The sequence below is a fragment of the Primulina tabacum genome, chromosome 17, assembly GCF_025594145.1.
Source record: "Primulina tabacum isolate GXHZ01 chromosome 17, ASM2559414v2, whole genome shotgun sequence".
In the NCBI taxonomy this organism is placed as follows: Eukaryota; Viridiplantae; Streptophyta; class Magnoliopsida; order Lamiales; family Gesneriaceae; genus Primulina; species Primulina tabacum.
In genome coordinates, this window is record NC_134566.1 from 22,401,061 (window position 1) to 22,413,165 (window position 12,105).

Genomic DNA, 12,105 nt, shown 5'->3' on the forward strand with positions numbered 1-12,105 from the left:
GATTTTTTTTATTCGAATCGACTTCGAAACGCTGTCCAAACGCGAAACCAATTATATATTCGGAATCGTCGCGTCGAGGGCTTCTGACTGAGGTAAATTTCTTCTGGTTCCAGCAGCTCTAAATATCAAAGTGCTGGAATAAAATGTATTTGAAGTTGAATTTCTTACATGTAGTAGAATAACCGACAATAAATTCATATTCGAAGTCGGAATTGAATTATGATATGATTTGGATTTGATATGAATTTTTGAAGTTTCAAAAGATATTTGAAACTCATATTAATGATTTTGGATTATGTTATTGATTGGAATGAGTATGTTATTGATGTAGATAAAGTATTATACCGATATTTTCAGGGTACATCAACTGAAAACGAAGAATTGAGGTATGTTGCGATCGGGTAACATACGACAGGTATCTGTATTATATGATATATGTTGGATTGGTTTGATTGATTGGAATGAGAATACATGTCTATATGCCTTATTTGTTGAGTTTATGTGGCATACATGACATTGTGATTGGAATATCGATGTATAAAATAAATGTTTTGTTAACACACATCGTTTGATGCATACATCGATACATGACTTGCACGTTGAGCTATGATCCTTGGATACCCTGATATGACTTGATTGGATTCTGGGGTTTGTGAACACAATGCTATGTTTGGTATTATATGACCCTTAAAACATAGACATTTGTGGCCCCGACGATTGATATGAGATTTGGGATTTGATGGCGCTTCGTCGACGCTATCATACGAGTATCCCTTATTGAGGCCGGTGTGCCAGCTCGAGCATTAATATGATAGCGATTCGTTTGATTCTGACATGTGCTCAGTGGATGGGCATTTGACCTGATACCTCCACGACATACATGCATTGCATACCATATATCATTGTTTAGATACTTGTGGTATATATGATGGTTGTTCCATACGGAGCTTTGCTCACCCCCAAGGAGGGCTGTTGTTGTCTTTGTGTGTGGACAATGGCAGGTACACCAGGATATCAGGAGACCGAAGAGGGTACTTCGGGAGGGAGTCACAGTTTGAGTTGAGGCTTATATTTTGTTCCCAGTATATATGTATATGTAATTATATACCGGGGCATGTCCCGAGGAGATGAGTTGTTTGTATATGAATGGTTTTGATTACGTGTGGGCATGTTTATGATGTGAGATTAAATACTATTTTTAGTATTTAAATTATAGAAGAAATATTTTGGGCTCATTGTAAAGAAATTTTAAACTCGTTTTCCGCTGTAATTAGTCAATCCTAATCAAAGTGCATTATAATAACGATTAGGAGCTAAGGGCCCCACAAATTATGTCCAGCATCTCTGTGGCATATTTTCATCAACTGCTACAGAATGTAAAATCTTCAATTATTCGCAGATAATCATAGTTCAACACAAAGTTCAAGAGGCCACAAAGTGAGCTACAGGAGAATATAGATATCATAAGGTCACAAACTGAAAATTGGGAAGGGATTAGAATCAAAACTCAAAGAGGGTATAAGAATGTTCCCAAATTAGTCTTCAGTTGTTTTGACCAAAACTCATCTTCTACAGCACTTTCTAAGTTGTTGTGCACATACTCCAGTTGTACTTCATAATATTTTTTATAGCTACAAATATTAAAAAGGAATCAATATGATAACCTCAGACTGAAAAGGTTATTCCTTGAACAAAAATAATAACAACTAAACCAAAAGACACCTAGTAAAAGAATGATTCAACTATAACTTTCTTACGACTACATAGTGGAAGGATGCTACTATTGGAGGTAGGAAGCCTAAGAAAGACCAAGAAAACACAAGGGAAATTCAGAAGCTACTGGCAATTTTACACCCTCAGAAATTCAGAAGCTACTGGCAACCATACTCGTTAGGTGCGGTTAGTAAACCGATTGCAAATAACCGATTCTGAATGCACTAAATAGAAACGGTTTGGCCAAACCGCTTCAAATGATATTCTATTAAAGCGGATAATATGTAAACCGCTTTTAAACCCTTCTTCTTTTGCTGCGGTTCATAAACCGCATCCAATCAACCGCTTTTGAATTCACTAAATGGAAGCGGTCTAGTGGAACCGCTTCTACAGAATCTCTATTAAATCGGATAATAAATAACCGCTTCTAAAACCTTACGCATTCGATGCGGTTGACTAACCGCTTCAAAATAACCGGTTCTAAAACACTATTTTTTTGTAGTGCTAGGACCGATGATTGAGCCATGGACCGTATCATGTTAAACTCAATTATTAAGGGCTCCATTTGCACATTCTTGCATATGCCCTCATGTTTCACTAAAGCGAAGCACATGAAGGGGTCCCACCTTATCTTCCTATATATCTTGATGTCAATTCTTGAATTAGATGATGATCATATTTTATATTTGAATTGAGACTCCATAATTGAATGTTTCAAATTTGAGTTTCTCAAGTCTAAATTTGATTTCAAATTGTTTTTGGGGGAAATATAAAAGAAATTGTTGTAAGTGAAGCTAGGTGTGCATTTGGATGGAATTTTTTTGAATCATTTGTATTCGAATCAATTCGATTGTTTGGATTAATGATTGTGATGATAATTGAAATTGATGTAAAATAAAATCCATACGTGTTATTTCAAACTCATCTACATCCCAAATCTTTCTTCCCTCTAAAGTATTTTTAAGAATTTATAACTAATTCAGATATACAGAGAGTTTAATTTTTTTTTTCTTTTTTTAAAAAATATTTTATTAAGTCCATCTTTCTTATTGTTTATCCTTTTTAAAGTATCAATCGATGGCAAATGCCTATGTAAAAATTGTTTGGGCTTAAGAAAGGATCAAAGTAAATTCGTGTTTAGGTTCTGTGATGGAGAAATCTTTTATTTTTCAAAACGAAGCTAAATCTAAAGATTTTAGAGTTCTTTTTTTTACTCCTGAATTTTCGTACTTCAAATCTTTTTTCAAAACAATTTTTTGTGTGTGTTGCAAATGAGCCGAGTCAAATTTGAGTAGCATATTACTCGAACTCGATTCGATTTAAATTTTATAAGCTCGGTCGAACTAGATCGAGTATTATTTTTATGTTCGAACTTGACTGGTGAAAATGTCAAGTTACTCCAACTGGATGATGTTTGTAGCATAATTTTAGATTTTAAATTATGTATTTATACGGAGAGTACTCTTAAATTAAAAATAATAATATAAAGCTATTCAAATATAAATAATTAAAACTTGATCTTGATTCGAGTGAACAGTCGAACTACTCGAACTCGTGTCGAGATTTGATCGAGCCACTAACAAATTAATTACAGTAACTTGACTCGCTTGTACATGTAATTCGCACCGACACATTCTCCCTATGCCACGTGGAAAGAAATATCTATTACGAAGCATACAAATTTGAACATATGTCTCTCATTTAGGCTTTAGCTTATTAGTGATGTAATCGTCAGAAAAAGCAGTCTACGTAAATCGTATGCATGCAAAATTATTTTAATTGATTAATTATTTTTAAATGCTTACATGATATTTTATTATATGATTAAATGTATAATTACATGATTAAATGATAATATGACATGATTTCATGAAATTAAGTATTTTATCCGAATATTCGATAATAGGCATGTGAAAGGACACCGGGGACGACCAAGACCAGAATATGTATTTTTCATTAAATAATGGCAAGGCTTCCTAATATGATTTAAAAATGATTTAATTTTCCTAAAAATGTTGGAGTTCGAATTATTTTACGAGTCGAGCTCGATTTTTTCTGGGAAGCCGGTTTTGGGCAAACAAGGAGTTTTAAAAGATCAAAAATATTATTTTATGGAAACAAATTTTATAAACTTTTAGTAATTAATTAATTAAGTGTTGTTGAGCTCAATTTAATTAATTTAAGTAGGCCCAATTATCCTTAAGATTACAAGTCCAAAACCAAAGCCCATTTAACTTACAAATTAAATTATAAATAGGACTTCTAGGCTTTCATAACCTCACAATTCACTCCAATCAGCCGAAAATTCACTCCCACACACATACAATTTTCGAAATTAAGGGAAGGAGAAAAGGCTAGGAGTTTTCGTCGTCCGATAGTCCAACGTCGCACCCTCGCCGAAGATCGTATATCACGTTTTCTAAACCCTTTCAAACATCATATAAATCATATTATGCATGATTTAATTGTTTATGTGTAACATCTCTGATCGATTTTATAAAATAACACAGCGGAAAATTAAGAATTTACTTAGAGGGAAGAAGGATTTAAAATTTTCTTGACATAAAATATTTACAATCAAAAGTAGATACATGATCAATAAAGTGTTGCATCAAAATACAAAATATCATTTTTGATCATGTCAAAATGCTAGCAAAATATCTTCTTCCTTCCATCTCTTGTATGCATATGACCCCGACTCCAATCAACGTCCTGGCTCGTCGCTCTTATCTGCATCACATGAATAACTGAAATGAGTATAAAACTCAGCAAGTGGAACTCTTACATAACAATGGATACATATCATACTCTGTAAAACATGACTTTGAAATCATTAAATACCATCCAACTCTTGAAACATGAATAACATGGTATATCATAACAATAACGATGTTATTTCTCTTTTCTCTGGTGGATTGACATTTAAATAGTATCTCTGTCTCTGTACTTATACTTATATCCCATCGATATAAATCAATACTCTGTTGGGATATAATCCTAAATCGTTGATCAACTAATTGCATGCAATCTCTGATTATCTCTTTATCAATCCAATAAATCATTTGAAATCTCTCTTGGGCATTAAATCAAACACTTTGCATACTCTTTTCTTTTGTATTCTTTTTTACACAATTGAGACATATAAAAGCCTCTAATATACAACAAAGTGTATTTATACATAATATGAATCAAATGGAAGGGAATAACATGTTAAAACCATTGAAACACCATAAATATATTATCATGTGAGCACAAGAAAATGAATTCCACTTACAACACTTAGAGCACTTGATTCAAAACTCTTGGTACAAATCCTACAACAATGACCAATAACTAACCATCAACACCCAAATAATAACATTAGATGATTACTTAACACAATACATCTATCACAACTATCAACCCTAAATTCCACCATCATCAATAACTCAAGAACAAGAAGAAAAACCACTTACCTTAGCTCTTAAACCCCAAAGTAAACTTGTTCTCACTTCAATAATCCAACAATAAGCTTGAATCAAAGAAAGGAAAGAAAGAAATGTAGGAACCCTAGTCTCCCTTGAGCTGAAATTTCAAGAAGTGAGGAGAGAAATGAGGAAATAATGAGCCAACTCTTGTCTTATAACACTTAAACCAAAAACACGCTTTTAATGTACATGCATCGCGGGTGCGCTAAGCCTTGGACCGCGGGTGCGCTGCGTGTACTGGACAACATCCAAAAAATCTGAAAACGACGACCGCGGGTGCGCTCTGGTCTCTGCCCAAACACCGCGGGTGCGGTGTCTTCTCCAGCGCGGGTGCAGTCTCCACTGAAGCCAACAACAAGCTTTGCATCTAAAAATCGAATCGTAACGTCGTTTTTCCTCATAATTCGGCAACACTCTCAACAAGAAAGTTGCACCTCTAAGTCTAATCTAACTACTCCGATTGGCCTCATACCAATAGGCACAACATACAAATTACCATGAATTAAACCACAACGACGCTACAATAAAACCACATATCCTCTATATCAACAATACTATGAATCATAAATCACAACTCTTAACATCTAAAATATACTTAAACTTGACCAAATAGTCCATAAACATAAGAAATCTTAAATCGTACCGTTCACAAAACTTGGCTATTACAATCTCCCCTCTTTAAAGGAATTTCGTCCTCGAAATTGACGTCAATGCGCAAAAAGCTCGGGATATTTTGCTTTCATCTCATCCTCTGGTTCCCACGTGGCTTCTTCAATCAATTGATTCCTCCAAAGGACTTTAACAATGCCGATCTCTTTGTTTCTCAATACTTTAACTTTGCGATCCAGAATTTGAACAGGAATCTCTTGGTACGTTAAATTCGGCGTCAAATCCAATGGCTCGTGACGAAGAACATGGGAAGGATTCGCAATATACTTCCTAAGCATGGAGACATGAAAAACATTATGAACTCTGTCAAGATCTGGCGGTAGGGCTAACCTGTAAGCTCGATCACCGACTCTATCCAAAATTTCAAATGGGCCTATAAACCTTGGACTCAACTTTCCTTTTTGCCAAACCGCATCACATCTTTAAGAGGTGCAATCTTCAAGAACACATGATCGCCAACCTCAAACTGCAACGGCCTTCGCCGTTCATCAGCATAACTCTTCTGTCTCGACTGTGCTGTCTTCATCCTCTCTCGAATAACAGCAACAACATCAGCTGTCGATAGTACAAGCTCTGAGCATATCCTCTAAAATCTGAATAACTTTCTCTGATTGACCGTCGCTCTGGGGATGATATGCTGTACTGAATGCTAACCGTGTACCCAAGGCTCTGTGCAAACTCTTCCAAAACTCTGAAGTAAATATAGGGTCACGATTAATTACGATCGACACAGGAACACCATGAAGTCTAACAATCTCTGCTATATACTCTTCGGCATACTGGTTCATGGAATACGTCGTTTTGACTGGGAGAAAATGCGCTGACTTGGTCAACCGATCAACGATAATCCAAATAGAGTTATAACCTTTCTGCGTTTTGGGAAGGCCAACCACGAAGTCCATCGTAATGTGCTCCCATTTCCATTGAGGAATCAGCAATGACTGCAATGTCCCAACAGGTTTCTGATGTTTGATTTTCACCTGCTGACAAGTTAGACACTGAGAAATAAACATGACAATATCCTTCTTCATACCCGGCCACCAATAGAGTCTTCGAAGATCCTGATACATCTTGGTACTACCTGGATGTATCGAATATGGCGCGGTATGAGCCTCTGTCAAGACGTCTCGCCGAATATCATCACCAGAAGGAATACATATACGGCCTCTGAATGTCATCAAACAATCCTTATTCATTCCAAACTCTGAATTACCTCTTTCCTCTGTTCTGGCTCTCATCTCTGTCAACTGAGTATCATTGGCCTGCTTTCTACGGATTCTATCCGTCAATGTAGCCCGAATGATCAACGCAGAAAAGTGAGCAATGGTTCCCGGAACCACCAAAGTTATCTCTTCTCGTTGCAATTCTAACAACAACGGTTTATGGATCATAGAACTGAAAGATGAACTCGACTTACGGCTCAATGCATCCGCTACAACATTCGCTTTCCCAGGGTGATAACTAATCGCCACATCATAGTCTTTGACAAGCTCTAACCACCGTCTCTGTCGCATATTGAGTTTTTTCTGGGAAAACAAATACCTTAAACTCTTGTGGTCCGTGAAAATTTCACATTTTTGGCCATATAAATAGTGTCTCCAGATTTTCAGGGCGAATACCACAGCTGCCAGTTCCAGATCATGCGTAGGATAATTTTTCTCGTAGTCCTTCAACTGACGAGAAGCATAGGCTATAACCTTTCCACGTTGCATCAGCACTGCACCGAGACCCTTCTTCGACGCATCAGTATATAGAACAAAGTCCTCTGAACCACTGGGCAATGCAAGTACCGGAGGTATCGTCAACCTATCTTTCAACTCTTGAAATCCACTTTGGCATTCATTAGACCACTCAAACTTCACAGTCTTCCTCGTCAGATTGGTTAACGGCAGGGCAATCTTGGAAAAATCTGAAATAAAACGACGATAATAACCCGCAAAACCAGAAAACTGCGTACCTCTGATACAGTGGTAGGGATAGGCCACTTCTGTATCGCCTCTATTTTTACTGGATCAACAGCTATACCATCCTTCGAGACAACATGGCCTAATAAAGAAATCTGCTCCAACCAGAACTCACATTTCTTCAACTTAGCATACAACCTCTTCTCTCTCAACAACTGAAGAACAACTCTGAGGTGCTCTGTATGAAGCTCTCTGGTCTTGGAATAAATCAATATATCATAGATGAAAACAATGACAAAGCTATCCAAATACGGCTTGAACACCCGGTTCATAAGATCCATGAAAACTGAAGGAGCATTGGTCAGACCAAACGACATAACAAGAAATTCGTAATGACCATACCTGGTCCGGAACGCCGTCTTAGGGATATCAGACTCCCTAACTTTCAACTGATAATAGCCAGATCGCAGATCATTCTTCGAAAACACTGTAGCCCCTTGCAGTTGGTCAAAAAGATCGTCTATCCGTGGCAACGGATAATTATTCTTGATTGTCACTTTGTTGATTTCTCTGTAATCAATGCACAGCCGCAAAGACCTGTCTTTCTTCTTGACGAAAAGAACTGGAGCTCCCCAAGGCGAAGAACTCGGCCGTATAAAACCTTTATCTAATAGATCCTGCAACTGCGTCTTCAATTCTTTCATCTCTATCGGGGCCATTCTGTACGGAGCCTTAGAAATAGGAATCGTCCCGGGGACTAGATCAATCACAAACTCTATATCTCTGTCCGGCGGTAAACCCGGCACATCATCCTCAGATACATCAGGGAACTCTCTCACAACATCCATATCATCAATATTCAATTTTACAATTCTATCCATATCCACAATCGAAGCCAAAAAGCCATCACAACCTCTACACAACAACTTCTTAGCCTCAAGACATGAAATAAAAGGAAGGACCAGCGAAGTACCTGCACTGACGAGCATACCTTCCTTATTTCCATCATCTGAAAATTTCACCGTCTTGGCAACGCAATCAATCACTGCACGGTAAGTTGATAGCCAATCCATGCCAAGTATAATATCAAACGCAACCATCGGAATAACAATCAAATCGGCATAAACCACTCGCTCATCAATTTGAACAGAACACGCATACACAATAGACGTCGGGCATAACACATCTCCATAAGGCAATACAACATTAAACTGGAGGGGAAGAACAGAAGGAACTAAATCCAAAAATCTCAAAAATAGTTCAGACATAAAAGAATGAGTAGCACCTGTATCAATCAATGTCATAGCTACTCTGCCTGAAATTAAAATAGTGCTAGAGATCACAGAAGAATCATGGTTTATACCTTCCTTCGTCATGGTGAAGATGCGACCCTGCACCTTCTCTTTACTCGATCCTCTCGGACAGTCCTTGTCAATATGGCCTGCAGTGCCACATCGGTAGCAAGTGTGAGTACCAAATCTGCACTCTCCTCTATGTTGCCTACTGCACTTGGGACACAACGGCTTCTCAAGATCAAATGGAACTATCGGTGCTTTAGAACTCGGCTCTATATTGCCTTTCCCCTTGAAATTGTCTTTCCCTCTTTGGCTCGAACCTTGACCTCTTTGAGCAATAGCCTGTTGCCTCGCCTGTCTCTCTCTAGCGATATCTTTCTCATCTTGCTCGGCTAGCAAAGCCTCAGCCACAATCTCTTTAAATGTCACCGCCTTAGACATATTGATGTCCCTCCTGATCTCTGCTCGAAGTCCTCTAATGAAATGAGCACCTTTGTATTTGTCATTCGAGGCAATATAGGGGGCAAACAGACAGCCCTCCTCAAACTTCAAAATGTACTCGTCAACATTCATACCTTCTTGACGAAGTTCTAAAAACTCAGTCACCTTCCGAGCTCGAAGTGCATCCGGGAAATACTTGTCATAGAAAAGATCCGTAAAATCTTGCCACTTCAATGCCGGAACATCAACACTTACCTTAGTGGCATTCCACCAAATACGTGCAGCTTTGACTAGCATGAATACTGCACAACCAACTCTGTCTTTGTCTTCATACTTGAGATGATCAAATATCGCCTCAAGTGCTTTAATCCACTCTACAGTCACCAATGGATCAGTGCTTCCTGCAAACTCAGGCGGATCCATCTTCTTAAAAGCAGTAAAGATCCCATCGGTCCCAACCACTTGAACCACTTGGCCTCTCCCTTGGCCTCTACCTTGACCTGAACCTTGCAAACGGAGCAACTGTTGAATATGTTCACTGTGAACCTTGGCTTTCTCTTTCAGTAATTTGCCGAACTCGTCGACAACTCTCGATGAGGAGCTATCCTCACCCTCTGAAGCCTTTCTCTTAGGAGGCATTAACTCCTACAATGTGCTCACATAATACATATCAACCAATACTATAAATAGATGTAGAAGAAAACATACCCGGACAGTTAAAAGTAGATGAAGTCATATGCATTGGTCCGAAGAACGTTGCTCTGATACCACTAAATGTAACACCTCTGACCGATTTTATAAAATAACACAGCGGAAAATTAAAAATTTACTTAGAGGGAAGAAGGATTTAAAATTTTCTTGACATAAAATATTTACAATCAAAAGTAGATACATGATCAATAAAGTGTTGCATCAAAATACAAAATATCATTTTTGATCATGTCAAAATGCTAGCAAAATATCTTCTTACTTCCATCTCTTGTATGCATATGACCCCGACTCCAATCAACGTCCTGGCTCGTCGCTCTTATCTGCATCACATGAATAACTGAAATGAGTATAAAACTCAGCAAGTGGAACTCTTACATAACAATGGATACATATCATACTCTGTAAAACATGACTTTGAAATCATTAAATACTATCCAACTCTTGAAACATGAATAACATGGTATAGCATAACAATAACGATGGTATTTATCTTTTCTCTGGTGGATTGACATTTAAATAGTATCTCTGTCTCTGTACCTATATCCCATCGATATAAATCGATACTCTGTTGGGATATAAGCCTATGGTTGTTGATCAACTAATTGCATGCAATCTCTGACTATCTCTTTATCAATCCAATAAATCATTTGAACTCTCTCTTGGGCATTAAATCAAACATTTTGCACACTCTTTTCTTTTGTATTCCCTTTTACACAATTGAGACATATAAAAGCCTATAATATACAACAAAGTGTATTTATACATAATATGAATCAAATGGAAGGGAATAGCATGTTAAAACCATTGAAACACCATACATATATTATCATGTGAGCACAAGAAAATGAATTCCACTTACAACACTTGGAGCACTTGATTCAAAACTCTTGGTACAAATCCTACAACAATAACCAATAACTAACCATCAACACTCAAATAATAACATTAGATGATTATTTAACCCAATACATCTATCACAACTATCAACCCTAAACTCCACCATCATCAATAACTCAAGAACAAGAAGAAAAACCACTTACCTTAGCTCTTAAACCCCAAAGTAAACTTGTTCTCACTTCAATAATCCAACAATAAGCTTGAATCAAAGAAAGGAAAGAAAGAAATGTAGGAACCCTAGTCTCCCTTGAGCTGAAATTTCGAGAAGTGAGGAGAGAAATGAGGAAATAATGAGCCAACTCTTGTCTTATAACACTTAAACCAAAAACACGCTTTTACTGTACATGCACCGCGGGTGCGCTAAGCCTTGGACCGCAGGTGCACTGCGTGTACTGGACAACATCCAAAAAATCTGAAAACGACGACCGCGGGTGCGCTGAATTCTTACCGCGGGTTCGCTCTAGTCTCTGCCCAAACACCGCGGGTGCGGTGTCTTCTCCAGCGCGGGTTCAGTCTCCCCTGAAGCCAACAACAAGCTTTGCATCTAAAAATTGAATCGTAACGTCGCTTCTCCTTATAATTCGGCAACACTCTCAACAAGAAAGTTGCACCTCTAGGTCTAATCTAACCATTCCGATTGACCTCATACCAATAGGCACAACATACAAATTACCATGAATTAAACCACAACGATGCTACAATAAAACCACATATCCTCTATATCAACAATACTATGAATCATAAATCACAACTCTTAACATCTAAAATATACTTAAACTTGACCAAATAGTCCATAAACATAAGAAATCTTAAACCGTACCATTCAGAAAACTTGGCTATTACATTATGTGTGAAAAAATAGGTGTTTGAATATTTTTACAGTAGAACGTTTATTTTCAAAAATACGATGTTTTTACGTTTAGTCGAAAAATTTTATGAATCTAAGTGGTTAAGCTGCCAATACATGATAGAGATAGGAATATATTAGGGACAAAACGTGATAAATTA